We start from the raw sequence: 19,253 nt of genomic DNA, 5'->3' as shown, positions 1-19,253 counted from the left end.
TTCAAGTTACCAGAGTTAAAGCAGGTGAATTCATAACTAAAAATGGGGTCAAAAAAAACCCCCTATCAAACACTCCCCTTAACACTTCCTCTTTACCTCAGCTATTAATCTGGACACAAGATTGAACTAAGAGCAAACTGAGCAGTGAGAGAAGCCAAGGGTAATTCACACAGAAATTTGTTGACAAATACCATGTCTGGATAGATCTCTCCTTCTTTCAAAATTAATTTAAATGAAGCAAAGCAAAAAACAAACAAAAAAACAAGTCTCAACATTAGAAATATATGGAAAGGGGAGAAGTGTATTATTCTGAAGACTCAAAAGAAGGAACTATGTCTAAAATATATTTTATGTAGGAAGCTAAGAAAATTTAAAACAAAATCTTGAAAAGGAATGTGACAGATTCTTTATGAAATAGAGAAAAAATAATGAAATTTGGCATTTTGAAGTAGAGTGCTTTTTTTTTTTTTAAGATTTTATTTATTTATCTGAGAGAGAGAATGGGAGACAGAGAGCATGAGAGGGGAAGGGTCAGAGGGAGAAGCAGACCCCCTGCCGAGCAGGGAGCCCGATGTGGGACTCGATCCCGGGACTCCAGAATCATGACCTGAGCCGAAGGCAGTTGCTTAACCAACTGAGCCACCCAGGCGCCCCTGAAGTAGAGTGCTTTGTAACAAATACAAATAAAAAGGAATGAGCTACTGATAATATCAATATCATGGATGAAACTTAAAAGCAATAAACTAAGCCAAAGAAGACAGAAAGAAAAGACCACACATACTATACGATTCCATTTCTATGAAATTCTGGAAAAGGTAAAATCAATCTAGAGCAACAGAAAGCAAACCAGTGGTTTCTAGGGCTGGGACTAGGGAGGAACTGTCTGCAGAAAGATGCTGAGAAAAATTTTGTGAAGATGGAACGAATCTCTGCCTTAATTAGGGTGGTGATTACATGAATTTATGCATTGGCCAAAGCTCAGCAATCTGTACGTTTCCGATGGGTGCATTTTGTGTGTATGTATGTAAATGATATATTTTCTATATTACAACGTATCCTAAACACAATTGAAATGCAAATGAAAATGCAAAATAATGGTGGGAAATATTTATTCAAACTAACATAGGTAAAGACTTAATGTCTTTGCTATATTGGAAAAATACTTACATTATTATAGAAAATAGCTAAAATACCTGAAGAAGCAATTCATAGAAGTGCATTTGGTTAGTATGCTTTGGAATATATTTGCCACCATTATCAATCAAACAATGCAAATAAAAACAATAATTTTCTAATTTTCTTTTTTAACCCTTTTATCTATTTCACTCATCTTCCCATCTATGTTGCAAATGACAAGATCTCATTCTTTTTTTATAGCCGAATAATATTCCTCTGTGTGTGTGTGTGTGTGTGTGTGTGTGTGTGTGCGCGTACCATCTCTTCTTTATCCATTCATCTATTGATGGACACTTGGGCTGCTTCCATATCTTGACTACTGTAAATAATGCTGCAGTAAACATAGGGGCGCGTATAATTTTCTCATTTTCAAATATCAGTTTTGAAACAACTAAAAAATACTTAATGATCTGAAAAGTGTGACCAGCATATTGTGGTAAGAGAATCTCTGGGCCTTTTCTGAAGGCAGTTGGGAAAAACCAATATTCATCAAGTGTCTGAAGATAAATTCTCATATCTTGAACCCAGTAATTGTATTTCTCAGTATGTGTGTTGAGGAAATGTTGAAGTTTTGACAAGCATGCATGTACAAAGTCTTATGCTTCACAGCATTCTGTATAATAGGAAAGGCAGAAAAAACCCACATATTGAATAAGAGGGAAATGATGGAAGTATAATAACCTACTGGGCATAACTTACATAATTTATAAGCACATGATAACCTACATGGCTATGAAAAGTGTGGTAACCTCTATGACTGCATGACCTGTCATGACATTGAGAATAGTCACAAGCAGAATAAAAACAAATAGAATGATTGACATCTTAGTTTCTTTATCCACTTTGGTATTTTCCAAAATGCCCTCCATTAGATCTCTTGAGGAGCATTCCCAGATAGGACACGATGTTTAGGGCTAAGGAGGCAGTCGTGACATTGGGGACCTGAAAACACAGCAGCTCCTTGCGGCACAGGCTTAGTGAAATAGGTATGAAAAAGAGCAGTAGCAGGGCGCCTGGGTGGCTCAGTCGGTTAAGCATCTGCCTTCGGCTCAGGTCATGATCCCAGGGTCCTGGGATCGAGTCCCACATTGGGCTCCCTGCTCAGCGGGGAGTCTGTGTCTCCCTCTCCCTCCGTGATCTCTCTCACTTTCGCTCTCTCTCAAATAAATAAATAAAATCTTAAAAAAAAAAAAAAAAGCATGGTAGATTTACTCCGTAGGTCAGTTTATGATATTTACATTTTCTGGGTTTATTTCTATTTTTTACACTTTAATCTTTACTATAATTTTTTGGGAATGTCCTCTGTCACTTACTTCCCAACTTTATCGGTATATAATCCTCATATGTTCTGCCAAAGACAAATTTGGTACTAAAAAACCCCAACAAAAATGAAATTTGCAAAAGATCAGTCTTTCTGTGTTAAGGTGCTTTAGAAGAAATAAATATTATCTCCAATGATGTTACAGTCCACCTGGGAGAAAAAAAGACATATAAGAAAGAGAGGGAACACCTAATAAAAAACAACATGTGTGGGTCTGATTCTGGCCCCTTAATTCTGTTGTTTCTTTGGTCTACCAATCATTGCACAAATAGTACTCTGTTTATTTTTTTGTATCTCTAAATTTTTTTCTGGTATATATATTCACGCAATTGATCTCACACCCAGCAATATCTCTAAACTCTCACAAGTTATATTTTGTAGTTTACTTTGGGTTTTCTAAATAGGTAATTGTTTTATCTGTGATCATTGCAACTTATATCTTTCTAATTCATATAATTTTATTTACTTTTATTATTTTGTTGAATTGACCAACATCTGCAGTACAAGGTTACATAAAAAGTGATAGCATGATTCTAATAGTTCATCATTAAACAAAATATTTGCTCCAAAATTTGCTACTCTAAAAATAAAAAGAAACATCCAGAAATCAGTGATGCAGCCAGAAAGTGCTTTGAGAGATCTGTTGGGGGAAGTTGAAGATGGGTTTGTAATGTGGGCAGGTTTGGTTTACTGGAAGCAAAGTCAGGCTGAGCGATGGGATTAATCAGGCAGGCTTGCAAGGACTAAGGGATGAAGTTATGAAAGATAAAGTTATGAAGGTCTGTGTGGGTCCCTATCATCCCTGGTCTGGGTGTCGCTCTTTCCAGGGAAAAATCTGGAAACAAATGCTAAGATCAAGCCCTTACATTTCACAAAAAAATGTCAAAATATCATCTTATTTTACATTAATGACTAAAAAATAGCAAGGAGATAATGACAATGGCTAAAAGAAGAAATCCACTCAGAAGGTCAAGGACAACCCAAACCGACAGCTAATCTTTATTCAGGATTTACTGTGTGCCAGGCACCCTTCTGAGAGCATTGCATGCATGGACTCATTTCACCTTTGCAAAAATTTCATGTGCATACTCTCATTATTCCTACTGTAGGGATGAGAAAGCTGAAGTAAGAAAGGTGTCCAGATTTCCCAGCTTTTATGTATCAGATCTGAGATTGTGCCTTCCCCTGCCCAGGGGTGGGGACACCTGCATAGGCAAGAGGAGAAAACCACTGAGTCTCCGGATTGTTCTGTAGGAGCCTCCATCCAGGTTGCATTTAACTACTATTTTATTTATTTATTTACTTATTCATTCATTCATTCATTCATTCATTCATTCATTTTTGAGAGAGAGAGACAGCGAGGGAGGGCAGAGGGAGAGAGAGAATCTTAAGCAGGCTCTATGCTTAGCGCAGAGCCCAATGCCGGGCTCAATCTCATGACCCTGAGATCATGACCTGAGCCAAAATTAGAAGTCAGAAGTTTAACCCACTGAGCCATCCTCAAACTGTTATTTTAAAGGGAAGTGATGTTCAGCCTGAAGGACTGCTGCAGGCAATAGGTAAGAAATGCTGTCTTCTTTGTGGTTGGAAAAACCCAGAGACGTCAGACCACAGTCAAAGCAAGGAGGGAGAGCACATATTTCTTGGGAAGGAGCACCTGAATGTAGATAGGCTGGATCCAGAGAAACCCGAAGTTGGGAAAGTTCTTCTCAATTATTTTTCAAGTGTGATTTGCATGATTTAATTTTTATAACTTTGTTCAACTTTCCGTAAAAAATTTACAAGTTGCTGTATGGGAGTCATGGAGGCAGAGTTGATGTTTTCGTGTCCCTGGTGTTTTTTTTGTATTCTCTAAAATAGTACAATGCCAATGTATTGTTCTTGTGATGAGGAAAAAATAAATATTAAAAATGAGCAAGTTCAACTATGTGAAGCAAATAAGAAAAAAATTATGCATAGAAAAAAGTGTAAAAAATGTATTTTAGAACTTTTTTCTCCTTTTCCCATATCATCTATTTTTTTCTATAAATAGCATATGTTATATTTATAATAGGAAAAAGGTAAACAAAAAAGTTTACTTTTTTTGCACATCAAATATTTTTATTTAAGCTTCAGGTGAGTTACTATTTTCAAAATGTGTCCTACCCCATGTAGATAGGAACTTCCTTCAACCAGGCATAGACAAGATAGGCTACAAGTTGGATGAATGAATTTTAGTCTGATATACCAATATATCTTTTGAACCTAGTCAATATTAGTCGGTTTTACTAACACATGGAATTTTTCAGATTCTTAGCTCATGTATGTGTGCACACGTGTGCATGGGCTCTACTGACAGACTGCGTTTGCTTCTAGATTAATCAGTGAGTAAAATAAGAGAACACCTATGTTTATTGCTTTTTACATCATAGCTAGGTTTTTTCTCAACGTTGATTATAAATATTTTCAAAAATACTGAAAAGTTGAGATTTTTATAGGGAACATCCATAAACCTACCTCTTAGTGTCAGTAATCAGCATTGTGCTAGTCTTGCTATATCACATATCTGTCCGTCTATCCATCCAACAGTCCCTCCTATTTATTTCGTGCATTTCAAGATTAGTTGCAGACACCAGTACATTCCCTCCTAGATACTTCAGCAGGCGTATCAACGTAACTAATTGTTATGTTTTTGTGTGTCATTTTATTTTAATTGAGACTTTATTTTTTTTTAGAGAAGTTTGAGGTTCACAGCAAAATTGAAGGAAAGATAGAGATTTTCCATATACCACCTGCCCCTGACCCATGGGTAGCCTTCCTCATTATCTACATCCCCTACCAGAGTGGTACACTGTTTTTGATGTACCACTCTGGTAGGTGTGATTGATGAACCACACTGACACATCATTATCACCCCAACTCTGTAGTTCATAATACAGTTCACTCTTGGTGTTGCACATTCTATGGGTTTAAATAAATGTATGAGACATGTATCCATCATTATGGTATCATGCAGAGTAGTTTCACTGGCCCAAAAACCCTCTGTGCTCTGCCTGTTTATTTCTCCCCTTCCTAACCCTGGCAACCACTAATCTTTTTACCATCTCCATAGTTTTGCCTTTTCCAGAATGTCATATAATTGAAATCACCCAACATACAAAGGTTTTCGATGGCTTCTTTTACCTAGTAACATGCAGTTAAGTTTCCTTTGAGTCTTTTTCTGGCCTGATAACTCATTTCTTTTTAGTGCTGAACAATATTCCATTGTCCAGATGTACCACAGTTTATTTATCCATTCACCTACCAAAGGATACCTTGCTTGCATCCAGGTTTTGGCAATTATGAATAAAGCTGCTATAAACATTGATGTGCAGGCTTTTATATAGACATAAGTTTTCATCTCCTTTGGGTAAATACCAAGGAGTCTGATTGCTGGATTGTATGGTAAGAGTATTTTTAGATTTGTAATAAACCTCCAAAATGTCTTTCAAAGTGACTGTACCATTTCGCATTTCCATCAACAATGAATAAGAGTTCCTGTTGTTCCACATCTTTGCCAGCATTTGACACATCATTGTTACCCCAAGTCTGTAGTTCATAATATAGTTCACTCTGCGTGTTGTACATTCTATGGGTTTGGTTAAATGTAGGAGAACATATATCCATCATTATGGTATCACGCAGAGTACTTTCACTGCCTTAAAAATCCTGTGCTCTGCCTTTTTTATTCTTCTCCTCCAAACTTGGCAACCACTAATCTTTTTACTGTCTTTTCACTTTGGTGATGTCAATGCTCCAGATGTTGGTCATTCTAATAGTTGATTTTTTTTTTAAGATCATGCATTATTTCGCTAAAACATAAATTTAAAAATTAGGGGAAAAAAATCCATTCTCTGGCCCTGCATTCCAATTTCAGACTCATTAAATATAATTGTAAATAATTTTTGCTCCCTAGTTTTGATTGACATTTGCATACCTGAATGTATACTAAGTCTTTGCCCTCAGGGTAGAATAAGTTTCTGGCTTATTCAGGAATTTCAGGCAGAGCTCTCATGGCCATGGGTGACTTTCTACATGGAGGCGTGAGGGATGCAAGGAGAGACCGACTACAAATGCAGGTCCCACACCTCTGAGACACACTCAGAATGTTCCACACCTCTTACTGTAACTCCCACGTAACTTTCCTCCCTGACCCCGGAGTCAGTTCACTATCAGAAATGTAGTGGGGTGCCTGGATGGCTGAGTCAGAGAAGCATCCAACTCTAGGCTTTGGCTCAGGTCATGATCTTGCAGTTGTGGAATCGAGCCTCCTGTCAGGATCTGTGCTCACGATGGAGTCTGCTTCAGATTCTCTCTTCCTCTCCCTCCCACTTATTCTCTCTCTCTAAAATAAATAAATAAATAAATAAATAAATAAATAAATAAATAAATAAAATCTTTAAAAAAGAGAGAAAAAGAAATGTATTGAGTTGTATTAAGCTGTTTGGGGGGAAAAAACCCAAATAATTGGAAGGCACAGGGGTTTCTAGTCAACTGGGGGACAGAAGACATAGAATATTTTTTTGAAAAAAAAAAGATTTTTAGCAGAGTCAAAGCACAGACTAAGGTTTTAAGAGTAAGGTGAAAAAACTGTGGGCCAAGACTCATGAACTCTTCATGGGGCAAAATATAATCTTGAGGGAAAGGTAGGGCTTGGACAAAAAAAGGGAAGGGTATTTTGGACAATAGCCACAATGTAAGCAATGATGCTATTTATGGGAAAGCAGGTGTACTTTGTTGTTGGAGTGGATTTTTTTTTTTTTTTTTGGAGACATCATAGCTGCTAAGCTCTCATTAAGCCCTTTCCCATCAGAAATTCTTGGGTCACCACCATTCTAGTATTTCCTTGGCCCTCTGATCAATCTCACAATTACTTTACAGTTTGCCTGGGGTTGCATCATTTATGTAGTTACCCTCTGATCGCCTCTGGGCACAGCTTATCCTATTTGATTTGGCACCATTTTATTTCATTGAGTAATGTGGTAGACATTTATAACTCTAGAGAAATCATTGTACAATGTGATTATTGTTGTTCATATTGCCTTGTTTTTTTTCCCTATGAGAATGTTAGGTCTCCTGGACCGACGACTTCAGTCGGGTGTAATGAAAACTGCATTGAACTGGGAGCCAGAAAACCTGGATCCTCATCTTATTTCTGCAACTAATTTATTTGAGACCTTGGTCAAAACATTTAATTTCTCTCTGAGGTTGTAGCATAAAAGGGGTCTGAAAGGGCCTTCTATAAAATAGCGCCAAGCTCAGGACTGAAAGGTCATCGTGAAAGACATGTTGGGAATTGGGAGTGAAGATGGGGAGACTTGAATTTTTTGCAACTTTTAAGAGTTGCCTTAAAAAGTAAATTTTCCTTATTGGGGAATATGGCAGGTAATAGAAGCAAATAATTGATTTCTGAGGATGACTGAAGTCCTGAGAGAAGACCCTCACAGGAGTCCCAAATCTGTGTGTGTGTGCGTGCGCACGTGCGTGTGTGTGAGTGTGCATGAGTGAGGGAAAGTCTGTGAGAATGAGTGTGAGTGTGTGAATGAGTGTGTGAGACCTGGCAATGGAGGAAACTGACATCAGGATGAAGCAGTTAAGAAAAGACATCTAATACGTTTTCCCATACTAGTCTTTTGGAGAAAGAAACAGATAACACAAAATGACACAAGCAAACAGAACAACCACCATAACAGCTACAACAAAACACAACTAGCAGGGATTTGGCAAAGAAAAAAATTTAAAAAGCCAGACACCCAATACCTCTTCCACTCAGTACCTGCACAACACCCTTCCATGGCCACGGCAAGAATCTTGAATAATGAGAACCAATATTGGAAACAAAAGCCATGGGGATCTGAAAAAAGGCCATTGGTATCAATCAGCTAACCTCAATGGAGCATTGAAATGCCAGGGAATTTGCTAGATCTTGAAGCTATACCCATTAAAAAGGATATTGACTTTGAAGCGCCCCCAAATTGCTTTTGGCTCTAAAATTCTATGAAAACAGAGACCCTTCCCTAGAATTGCATTTTGGGATCAAGTTTCCTCAACTGTTAAATGGAATATGAATAGGCACTACCTGAAGCCCTCCTCCGGAGAATCCAAGTTGGCTATTTCCCGAGTGGCGGGGAGACTCCGAGTTTGGCTCTGGAGCATATACTGGAAGTGTTAGTAATGGAAAAGTCAGTGTGCTCAAGCATTCGGTCCTTGGGAGGCTTTTGTGAGGCAGTTACCAACTGCTTGTGGAAAAAAGTGGAGGCCATTCAGTCATTCTACATCACACATGAAAAATAAGGACAGCGCTTTATTAACAGGGCAGTTCTTGTGACCATTAAGGGCTAATGTCGCTCAACGTGACTTTTGAGGTTTTATTTTTGCTTTTTTGTTTTGTTTTGTTTTTTGTTTTTAAATTCCTTTTTCTTTTTCATTGCTCTTTTAAAAGCAACTTGAGTTCTAACTTTGAATACAGTGTTCTTTCCTTTCTTATCACACAGACATATTTTATGGTTGAAAGGCAAAGTGTGCTGACCAAAAAAAAAAAAAATCTCACCCTTGAAATGCAGCTAAAGCTTCTTCGTGTATGTGTATGTACATTGACAAAGAAGCTTCCAGAGGGCGAGGGCTCTATAAAGGACCTGGGACAATAACGTCCCTTGAGTTTAAAATAATCTCCTATGGCATGCTGTATCTTGTTGCTTCCCATAGAAATAGCTCACACCGGCTGTTTCTTTCCACTCCCATCAGCCCTAAATAAGTAAATATGAGACAACTGGCTGTTTAGTCATCTTGCTGGCATCTAAATTCTACATTGGTCTCCCTCAGTTAGAAAAATATTTGGTGTATCCTGGTTCAACCTGCTGCACTCATATTTGCAGTCAGAAAACACAGTCCTCTTTCTTAAAATATCCTGAAGTGAGTAATGCAAAAAGGCCAGGAACACCACGGGCCAAGGGTTAACACAAACTCCGCTCTTGTCCGCTGTGCACTGAGTTTTCTTCCTTGGCAGTTCTTAACCCTCTCAAGAAGCAGGGGCCTTCTTAACAACTCCTACCTGCCAGCAAAATCGCAGCCTACGGTGTGCGTGTTTCATTTCACAGACGCTGGAGAAGTTCGGCTTAACTCAGGGGTTGGGAGGGTTTGCTTCATGGAGGAGGGGATACGATTCCAGACTCTTCTCCTCAGACCTCCACTTTGAAGTTGACAGCCTGTCCACAATAAAGAGCATGGCATTTACAGTCTTCTCCTGACAGTTGCCGCCTCGGATAAAATAAATAAACCGTGTCATATGGACACTCTCTTTCCTCCTTATCTTCGGCCAGAAATGGCTTGTTGGTGTGGAGCTCACATTTGTGGCCGCACGAGGCCGTGGAAAGCGGTGTCGGCTGGCTAGCGAAGGGGATGGCTGTTTACATTATGATGGGAGACAGGATAAGATCGTTAAAATAAACTGTCTGATTTCCTGTCACGTCCCGTCTTTATCTAATGAGGCTAGCGCGCTTCCATACAAAGGCCTCTGCATGTTAGCTGCTCGGTCTGGTTGATGGTTCGGTCCTTCTGATCAGTTCTTTCCTCTAAAACAAATAATCAGAGCGCCGTGAGTCCTTCCTTATTTTAAACCTTCTTTGGGGGACTCTACCAATTCACAGGAGGAAGGAAGAAATTGCCCCTCGTTCCCGAGGCTGTGGAAATTATTTAGGGACCTGGGTCCTACCTGCACTTGGAATGATTTTTTTGAATTTTTAAAAAATAAAAGTATAAATTCTAGGGATAACTTTAAACCAAATGAGTCCGAAATATTTTACGACAAAGGATAGAATGGTTATAATGACAAAATAAAACCTGATTTTTCAAGCAGAGAAGTACAATTACACCTCCTCCCCCCAACTCCATCCTGTGAGCCACTTAGTCTATGACAGGTTAAGTGTGTGTGTCTGTGTGTGTGTTCACGAGTATATGTGTGTGTGTTTGAGTGTGCACCTGCTTGTGATGGCAGTTGGCTTGCTCAGAAGCAGCTGAATAAGAGGAGAGGGATAGTTTTAAGATTTTTTTGAAAGGAATTTTAAGGAATCTGCTGGCTGCTAGAAGTCTTCACCTACTATGACTGTGACCAGAGATGTTATAAGTTTTGCTAATTTGTTCTATTGTTTTATTTTTATTTTTTTAACATGATTTTATTTCTTGGTCAGAGAGAGAGAGAGCACAAGCAGGGGGAGTGGAAGGTAGAGGGAGAAGCAGGCTCCCCGCTGAGCAAGGAACCCGATGCGGGGCTCGATCCCAGGACCCTGGGATCATGACCTGCGCTGAAAGCAGACACTTAACCAACTGAGCCACCCAGGCGTCCCTGTTCTATTGTTTTAAAAAAAGTTTTTTTTCTTCTGTCCCAGACATCTGCAATTTTTCCAATTTGTTTGTTTGTTTGTTTGCTTGCTTGCTTGTTGAGTGTATTTAACAAATAAAATTGTATATATTTAAGGTGATGTATAAGGTAATGATTTGATATACACATAACTGTGAAATGTGTGTTTCAATCTGACCTCTGGTCTAATGTTTCCCAATCATCAGGATCCATGGCAAGCCTTGTCCTTGGGCATAGCCTCTGGAGTGACTGCTTTCTTTCCCCATGGAACTGAGACTAGTTCTAGAAAACAGATGGAGTTCTTTCCCCTGGTCTCAGGACTATATAAAGATAGGGGTTTCAGTGAATAGTTACTTTTAGAAAATTAATCCAGTTGAATATGGAAAATCAGAGAATAGTTGATGATTTGTGGACTTCACAGATATTTATCGAGCACTTTCTGTGTACCTAGAACTGTATTAATATATACATAATCTATATTATATATGTAATATATATGTGTATTATATACAATGGATTTATTACATATACTAATATGACTTATTCTAGCATCTTGTTTATTCTCAACAGTCCCTTTCCTGAGAACCTATTTTGTTCTGACCTGAGCCTGGGAGAGTTCAGAGCGTAATTGTTAGAGGAGTTTAGAGAAAGCAGTGATGGTGAGGAAGAGGTGTTGGGGAGATGTGAGACTCGAGTTGAGCCCTGAAAAATGAGTGGGATTTGTTCTATTCTTCTTCTAAATCCTCAAGTTACCTAAAAACTATAACAATTACAGAATTAGTTAGCCCTATAGAAAGTTAGAGCTAAAGGAATCTATATGGTCCAGATGTAAATTATCCCCCATGTCATTTGACAAGATTTTAAAAATTATCTAGGTGAGATAAATCTATGAAAGTAGAGAGAATCTCCCAATGCTGGTCATAGTGAGCTCTTGAAACATGACCTGGAGCAGAGCTGTTACATGGCACAGCTAAGGTGACATGGGCAAATGACAAGGCACATAGAGCCGCCTGGAGTTGGGCCATGTCCGGCCTGCATGACCACATGTGGAGGTCCTCCTTCAGGAGCACCTGATGTCTCTAAAATTTCTGACAAGGAAGTCCGCCTGTGCATCAGAGAATCCCAGCTTCTGCTGGACAATGAACAGCCCTAAAACTGTGACGTATATACACTGATTGATTTGGCTTCAGTTACCCTCTATCCTCGATGTGTCTTCTTTCCTAACCCTTTAGCTTCAACCCTGCCCCCCACATCCCAGCTGGTACCTCTCCAGAGACCACCTAAGACACATATATTCTTTTTTTTTAAGATTTTATTTATTTATTTGAGAGAGAGAGAGCATGAGCAGGGGCAGGGGAGGGGTGGGGGGGAAGCAGACTCCTCACTGAGCAGGGACTCCCCAATGTGGGGCTTGATCCCAGGACCCCAGGATCACGACCTGAGCCAAAGGCAGACGCTTAACTGACTACGCCACCCAGGTGCCCCTGGACACATATATGCTTATTTTCACATGTTTTTAATCTCCAAATTCATCTTGAGTATTCTTTCTAAATATTCTTGGTCATGCAGAGATTTTTGTTTTGTTTTGTTCAACATTGTAATCCCAGCACCTAGAAGCAAGTGCGACATACTTCATGTTAAATATATATTTAGTGAATAAATAAAGGATGTTAAATTCCTTTTTCTCTGGTTCTCCAGCTTCCCAACTACAGATAAACGTGACAATGGTGGACTGGGCTGTATTTTCTATAAACTCCTGGAATGAAGATTATTTTTATCTCCACTTCAACAAGAATGCCCACAATTGTAGCTTCTGTTAACTAGTTCCACTTTCTGAAGCAGAGTCTCTGGGAGTGATATCTTGAAATCTGAGTATTTGAATACATTTAGCAACTATCTTAGGTGAATTTTATGTAACAATTCATTAAAATTTTGCAATAATTGACTAGAAAGATGGCAGAAAACAAAAACTGGATTCAAAGCATAGTAATTAACATAGAATACATGGTAAACCATGTATTTAAACCATAAAATATGTTGAGGAAATGTGCAATGAGGATGTGTCTTTATAGTTTAGTAGAACTTACTTTAACTTATCCATAATGTTACAGGGAAGATAAATACATTAAAACATGAACACTTGAAAAAGGTTAAAAAGATCATACCTCTTCTAGATGCAAATAGTGTATTATCAAAATTCAGGACCACAGCATTTCCTACCTGAGGGAGAATGACTGTAGTATTTGGGAGAGGGTGGGCAAGAGCCTTATAGAACATAATTTTTCCTCTTTTAGTTCTCAGAGCTTATGATCCTTCAAGTCAAAAACAAAAATTTCCATTAAAAAAAGATCAGATTTGGAGGCACCTGGGTGGCTCAGTCAAGCATCTGACTTGATTTCCACTCAGGTCATGATCTCGGGGTTGTAAGGCTGAGTCCTGCATCAGGCTCTGCGCTCAGCAGGGAGTCTGTTTGAGATTTTCTTTCTCCCTCTCCCCCCTCGCTCTGCCCCTCCATCCTGGCTATGTGTGTGCTCTCTCTCTAAAATAAATACATGCATCTTAAAAAAAAAAGAGAGAAAGAAAAAAAGAAAGATCAGATTTGAAATAAAAGTTAATACAACTTACTAATTTTTTGAAAAGTCTGTATCATTTTAGGAAAATGTTGACTTGTGTTATTTGTGTGTTGTTTTTTAAACTTCTCTTCTAATTAGGAAAATTTCCAATATCAGTCAAGACTGATCCATTTTGAATGTGAAGTCAGGATATCATGGCCTCTTGTAATACACCTGCTTCCAGATGATTCATTTGAATTGGAATGAGTGGTATGCTATGGATGTATCACAACTCATTTGTAACATTTGCTCATTTCTGTTGTGTAAATACTCCCACTATGGCTTCCTTCAAGCTACCAAAGTGATTTTACCGAACACAGAGGTGGGAAGAGGTGCTCAGTGGTGCACCACTACCATCCAGACATGATAAATGTGAATAACCTCAGAGCATAGATGATAGTAAAATGTCGTAAAATAACTAGAAAGTGGTGTATTTGGAGCATATTAACTTTTTAATATGATTTTTAAAATTGTAATTTTATAGAATTCAAATTTCAGTAACGGTCATGTTAAACAACAGTTATGCAAAATTCCTGAAAATTGATCAGTTGGCTCTTGTGATTTAGGACGAGGCAGCTAAAGCACACCAATAAGAAACTCTCCAAAGATTTCTTATTAAGAGGTTGTTGAGGACCCGGTCCAAGTGTTTCACCCAGACTGATGGTTCTATATCCCCTAGCAAGTCATTTTTTTTTTTTTACAGCTGTATATTACTATTAATACTATGACAATAATGAAGAAAAATTTAAAGATTCTTTGTCAGTCAAAAGTGTTGGCAGAGGTTTTAAATGGCCACAGATGATGTTTTCAATAAACATTAAAAGAAACAGAAAATTGTTTATTTTTCCAAATTTTAGTTAATTGGTAGGGTTCACATGAATATTCTTCCTTCATGCTAATTTAGTCAGACTTAAGTACAAACAGAATATGTGGAGAAAATGAGAACTCTTTCTTGGGAAACTGTTAAAACTTGATGCGTTCTGTGGTAAAGTCATGATATAAAAATTTCCTTCTGTGGCTGCTTTAAGAGACCTCTGGGACATCTGTCCTTAGCTCTTCCCCTTATCCCCTAGTTATCCCTACGCCAATTCCCAAAATAACTCACCAAGGAGATTCCTGTTGGTCAGAAGGGAAAGGGGAGAAATAGGTATGCTACACTTGGATGAGAAATCATTGCAAGCAAACAGGTAGACGTGTTCAGACTTCCGGCTACACCGGAGCAGCGTACCCAGTTAGCTCATACTGTCAACACTATGTCGAATCTCATGATTTCTCAAAGCTACCTGCTCTCGGTCCGTCTGGACTGCATAACACAATGCCATAGACCTGGTGGCTTATAAACAACAGGAATGTATTTCTCACAGTTCTAAAGGCAAGGGAGTCCAAGATGAAGGTGCCAACAGACTCAGGATCTGCTTCCTGGTTCACAGATGGCTGTCTTCTGCCTGTGTCGTCCCACGGCAGAAGGGATTGGGGCTGGGGGTGGGGGAGCTCTCTGGGACCTCTTTTATAAAAGCACAAATCCCTTTCCTGAAGCCTCCACCTTCAGGATTTAATCACCTCCCATAAGCCCCACCTCCTAATGCAATCACGTAGGGGGCTAGGATTTCAGCATATGAATGGGGTGTGGGGGTGGGGTGGGGACGACACAAACATTCAGCCTAGAGTCTACCTGATGCTTGTTATTATATCTGTGTAGCTGTAAACCCTAGAAACGATGAAATGCTTCTTTTTAAAAGACATAAATGGTGTACGTATAGGTAAGTAAAATAAGTTAGAAATAAGTTAGAAATAACACACATGAATAACCACTGAAGGGTCTGATGTTAACCTCCAACCAAGTCCCACTCTGGTATTGGAGTACTGTCTTTTAGCTAATGGTTTTAGCAGGCATTCCTGATCATTGCTCTATTAGCTTTCTTTCCCTGCTGTTCACAAATGACCACAAACTCCACGGCTTAAACATGAAAAAATTATTGGACGGTTGTGTAGGTTAAAAGGCCAACAAATCTCACTGGATTAAAAACCCAGGTGTCACCAGGGCTGCATTCTTTTTTGGAGGCTCTAGGGGAGCATTTGTTTCCTTGCCTTTTCCAGCTGCTAGAGGCCACCCACATTCCTTGGCTCATGGGCCTTCTTCCTCCATCTTCAAAGCAGCAACGTTGCATCTCTCACTACCCTCTTTCCATGTCACGTCGTCCTCTGAATGACTCTCTTAAAGATGCTCGTGATTACATTGGTCCCACCTGGATGACACCGGATACGCTCCGTAACGTTAGCTCATTAGTAACCAAAATTTCCTCTGCAATCTTAATTCCACTTTTCCATGTAACCTCAGCTGTTCGAAGGTTCTGGAGATTAAGACATAGACATCTTTGGAGGAAGATTATTCTGCCTACCACAACTTGCATATCCGCATCACCTGGAAAGTTCATTAAAACACAGATTTTGGGGGACGCCTGGGTGGCTCAGTCGGTTAAGTGTCTGCTTTCAGCTCAGGTCATGATCCCGGGGTCCTGGGATCAAGCCCTGCATCGGGCTCCCTGCTCGGTGGGGAGTCTGCTTCTCCCTCTGCCTGCCACTCCCGCTGCTTGTGCTCTCTCTGTCTCTGACAAATAAATAAAATCTTTAAAAAAAACCCAAAAAACACACAGATTTGGGGGCCCTACCCCCAGCATTTTTGATGTACAGGTAGGTGTGGGTCCCCAGAATTTGCATCTGAACAGCCTCCCCGATGATGGCAATGCCTCTGCTCAGGGAACTACGCTTCAAAAATCACTGTTCTAGATCCATTATTTCCTTAGGAGCTTGCAAAATGGTAATACTTAAATTCTATTCATATTCATAAGTATATTGGAAGTGAATTTCTGTTTTCAATGGAGTTGCTAGATTAAGTACAGGACACCCAGTTCAGTTTGAATTTTAGATACATAAGGAGTAATTTTTTAGTATATGTATGCCTTATGCAATATTTGGTACATACTTATACCAAAAAGTTATTCTTTGTTTATCTGAAATTGAAATTGAACTGAACAACCTGAATTTTTATTGGATAAACTGGGCAACCCTAGTTTTCATCTAGAAATGTCAATGAATATTCCATGAAGGACAAGAATTTGGATATACCTTTCCCCAATCTCTTTTGCCCCCAAGTGAGCTGGCGAGTCTCTATTAATCATTTGCAATGAAATTATAAATCCATGTGGACTTCTTTTCCTCATGAATAGGGATTAAATACCCAAAAGGAGATACCTTTGATGTAGCTGTCCAGAGAATTTAGCAAAAAATGGCACGAAAGCTTTCTTTTCATATCATTTCTCGATATTCCTTATTAGGATTTTTCAGTTCCTTTTTTAGTAAGCATCTATGTGATTATCCTGAAGGTGGTGGCGATGTAATTTACGGATGTATGCTAAAAAACACAGGCAAAGGAGACCCGCTCCTTGAAAGGAGGTAAACAAGAGAATATACTACACAGGCATGCTTCCCTGACTCCTCCTTATTAATTAAGACAAGATGAGTAGGATAATTTGTTTCTCGTAGCAAAAATCTTTCCAACTCTACAGAGGAGAGAGACAAACCCGAAGAAAAAGATTGCTTCTGCTGTCTACTTCCCCCAATCTGATTTTACCCTGCATTTAAGCAAATCACCATCTGGTAGGTGAGGCAACTATCTCAGCCAGAAATTCCCCAACTTTCTCTCCTCATGGTGTCTTTAGTGTCTCAGCAATTTTTTTTTCACAGCACCCCTGGACCAAAAGAAATACCTGAAAGTTCCTTTAATTAACTAGTTACATCCAAGCAACCTCATAAGTATTTGTGTCTTACTTTATAAGCCCTTTGGGGAAAAACACACACACATACATTGAAAGAAAAAAAAACATTTTTATTTCATTCTTAAATAGCCACAGTTCCTTACTGATGAGATGTGGGCAATTATCAGGCACAGCTTTTCAAAACTGGAAATCAGGTTTGACCTCATTACCCTCATTTCCTGTTCCACACTTTTTTTTTTTTTTTTTTGCTCAGTGTTTATCACAGCAAACGTAGGAAACCCAGCTTTGTAAATTTATGAGGCCGTTGAAAAGAATGCAGTGTCCTCTAATGGAACTGTGAATTACCTGAAGCTGGAGGTTCCTACAGTGTCTGGTAGAGAGTACAGCACCATATTTCCCTTAAAAATCTAAAATCGCTGTATTTCCCTTAAAAATCTAAAAGATCCTGCAGGCCTCCTCTATGGTTGTGGAGGCACCTCAGGAAGCCCCAATGTGCACGTTAGAAACTCCGCATCTAAATAATGGCTACCATTCAAGCAGCACAAAGCTAGATGAGATTCACATTGCTGTTTTTTTCTTTTTCTGCAACTCAGTAGTTCCGGGCCCCTATAAGTTACTTACTAGCTCTTAATCTCACGTTTCTTATTTGTAATAGGAGAAAAATAATACAATATGCCACATGTTTTTTCTAGTATAAAATAAATGCTCCTAGCATAACATAGAGACTTGTCCAATCATTACACTGTACACCTGAAACCAATGTAACATGGTGTGTCAGTTATACTTTAATAAAAAAACTAAAAAGAATTGGTGCGCCTGGGTGGCTCAGTGGTTAAGTGTCTGCCTTCAGCTCAGGTCATGATCCTAGAGTCCTGGGATCGAGCCCTGCATCGGGCTCCCTGCTCAGGGGGAAGCCTGCTTCTCCCTCTCCCACTCCCCCTGCTTGTGTTCCCTCTCTCGCTGTGTCTCTCTCTGTCAAATAAATAAATAAAATATTTAAAAAAAACTAAAAAGAATTAAAAACAAGGTTAAAAATGCTCAAACGTTAGCAAGTTTGGTTATTATTTGTAATGGCAGAACTACAAAAAAGGTGTAAGGAGTGTATAAGAGGGAGTGATTAACTGTCTCTGAGGTAATATGGAAAAAGTATTAAAATTGTGATGCCTGAATAGAATTTCAAAGAATAAAAAAAATTATTTAGCTGGGTAAATTTTGGAAGGACATTGAAAGTGGAGATGATGTATTGAAGGCTGGAGGGTGTACGGTGTAAGAATGGACTGTGGGGATAGAGGAGGAGGCATCCTCCTGGTTACAATGTTTCATGTAGCAATAAGGCTATGCCCAATGAGATTGGTTTTTTTCCCCCCTCTGAAGGGTTTTAGCTCTTTGATGAAAACGAAAAAAGACCAAAATGGCCTTTTACAATCAAAGATCTTTAGCAGAATGCCTGGATGGAGAGTTTACCTTAATCATTAAAATGACAAAAAAGGTGCACATAAGTTAATATTCATGGTCCTCTAAAATTGAAATAATCCAACTCATTTTTTTTAAGATTTTATTTATTTGAGAGGGAAAGAGAAAGAGTGAGAAAGTGAGCGAGAGTGCAAGAGCAGGGGGAAGGAAAAGCAAATTCCCTGCTGAGCAGAGATCCCAAGACACAGGGATCATGACCTGAGCCAAAGACAGACGCTTAACAGACTGAACCACCCAGGTGCCCCCAGATAATTCAATTTCTAATACTATGATATCACAGGGCTACTAAAATAATGATTGGTAGGATTTTAATTCTTTTTCTCCTAGATTTCATTCATACAGCATGCCACTCTAATGGCCGCATGGTTACGTTTCTACCAGATAACAAAGTGACACATTTCTATTGGTCATGTGGAAAGTCATTTGATTCTATGAAATAGAATTAATACTTTTTTAAAGATTTTATTTATTTATTTGTCAGGGGGGGCGGGGGAGTGGCAGGCAGAGGGAGAAGCAGGCTC

This window comes from Phoca vitulina, unplaced genomic scaffold, assembly GCF_004348235.1.
Source record: "Phoca vitulina isolate PV1807 unplaced genomic scaffold, GSC_HSeal_1.0 scaffold18, whole genome shotgun sequence".
In the NCBI taxonomy this organism is placed as follows: Eukaryota; Metazoa; Chordata; class Mammalia; order Carnivora; family Phocidae; genus Phoca; species Phoca vitulina.
The sequence above is the reverse complement of the archived record's forward strand: the minus strand, read 5'-3'. Positions refer to the sequence as shown.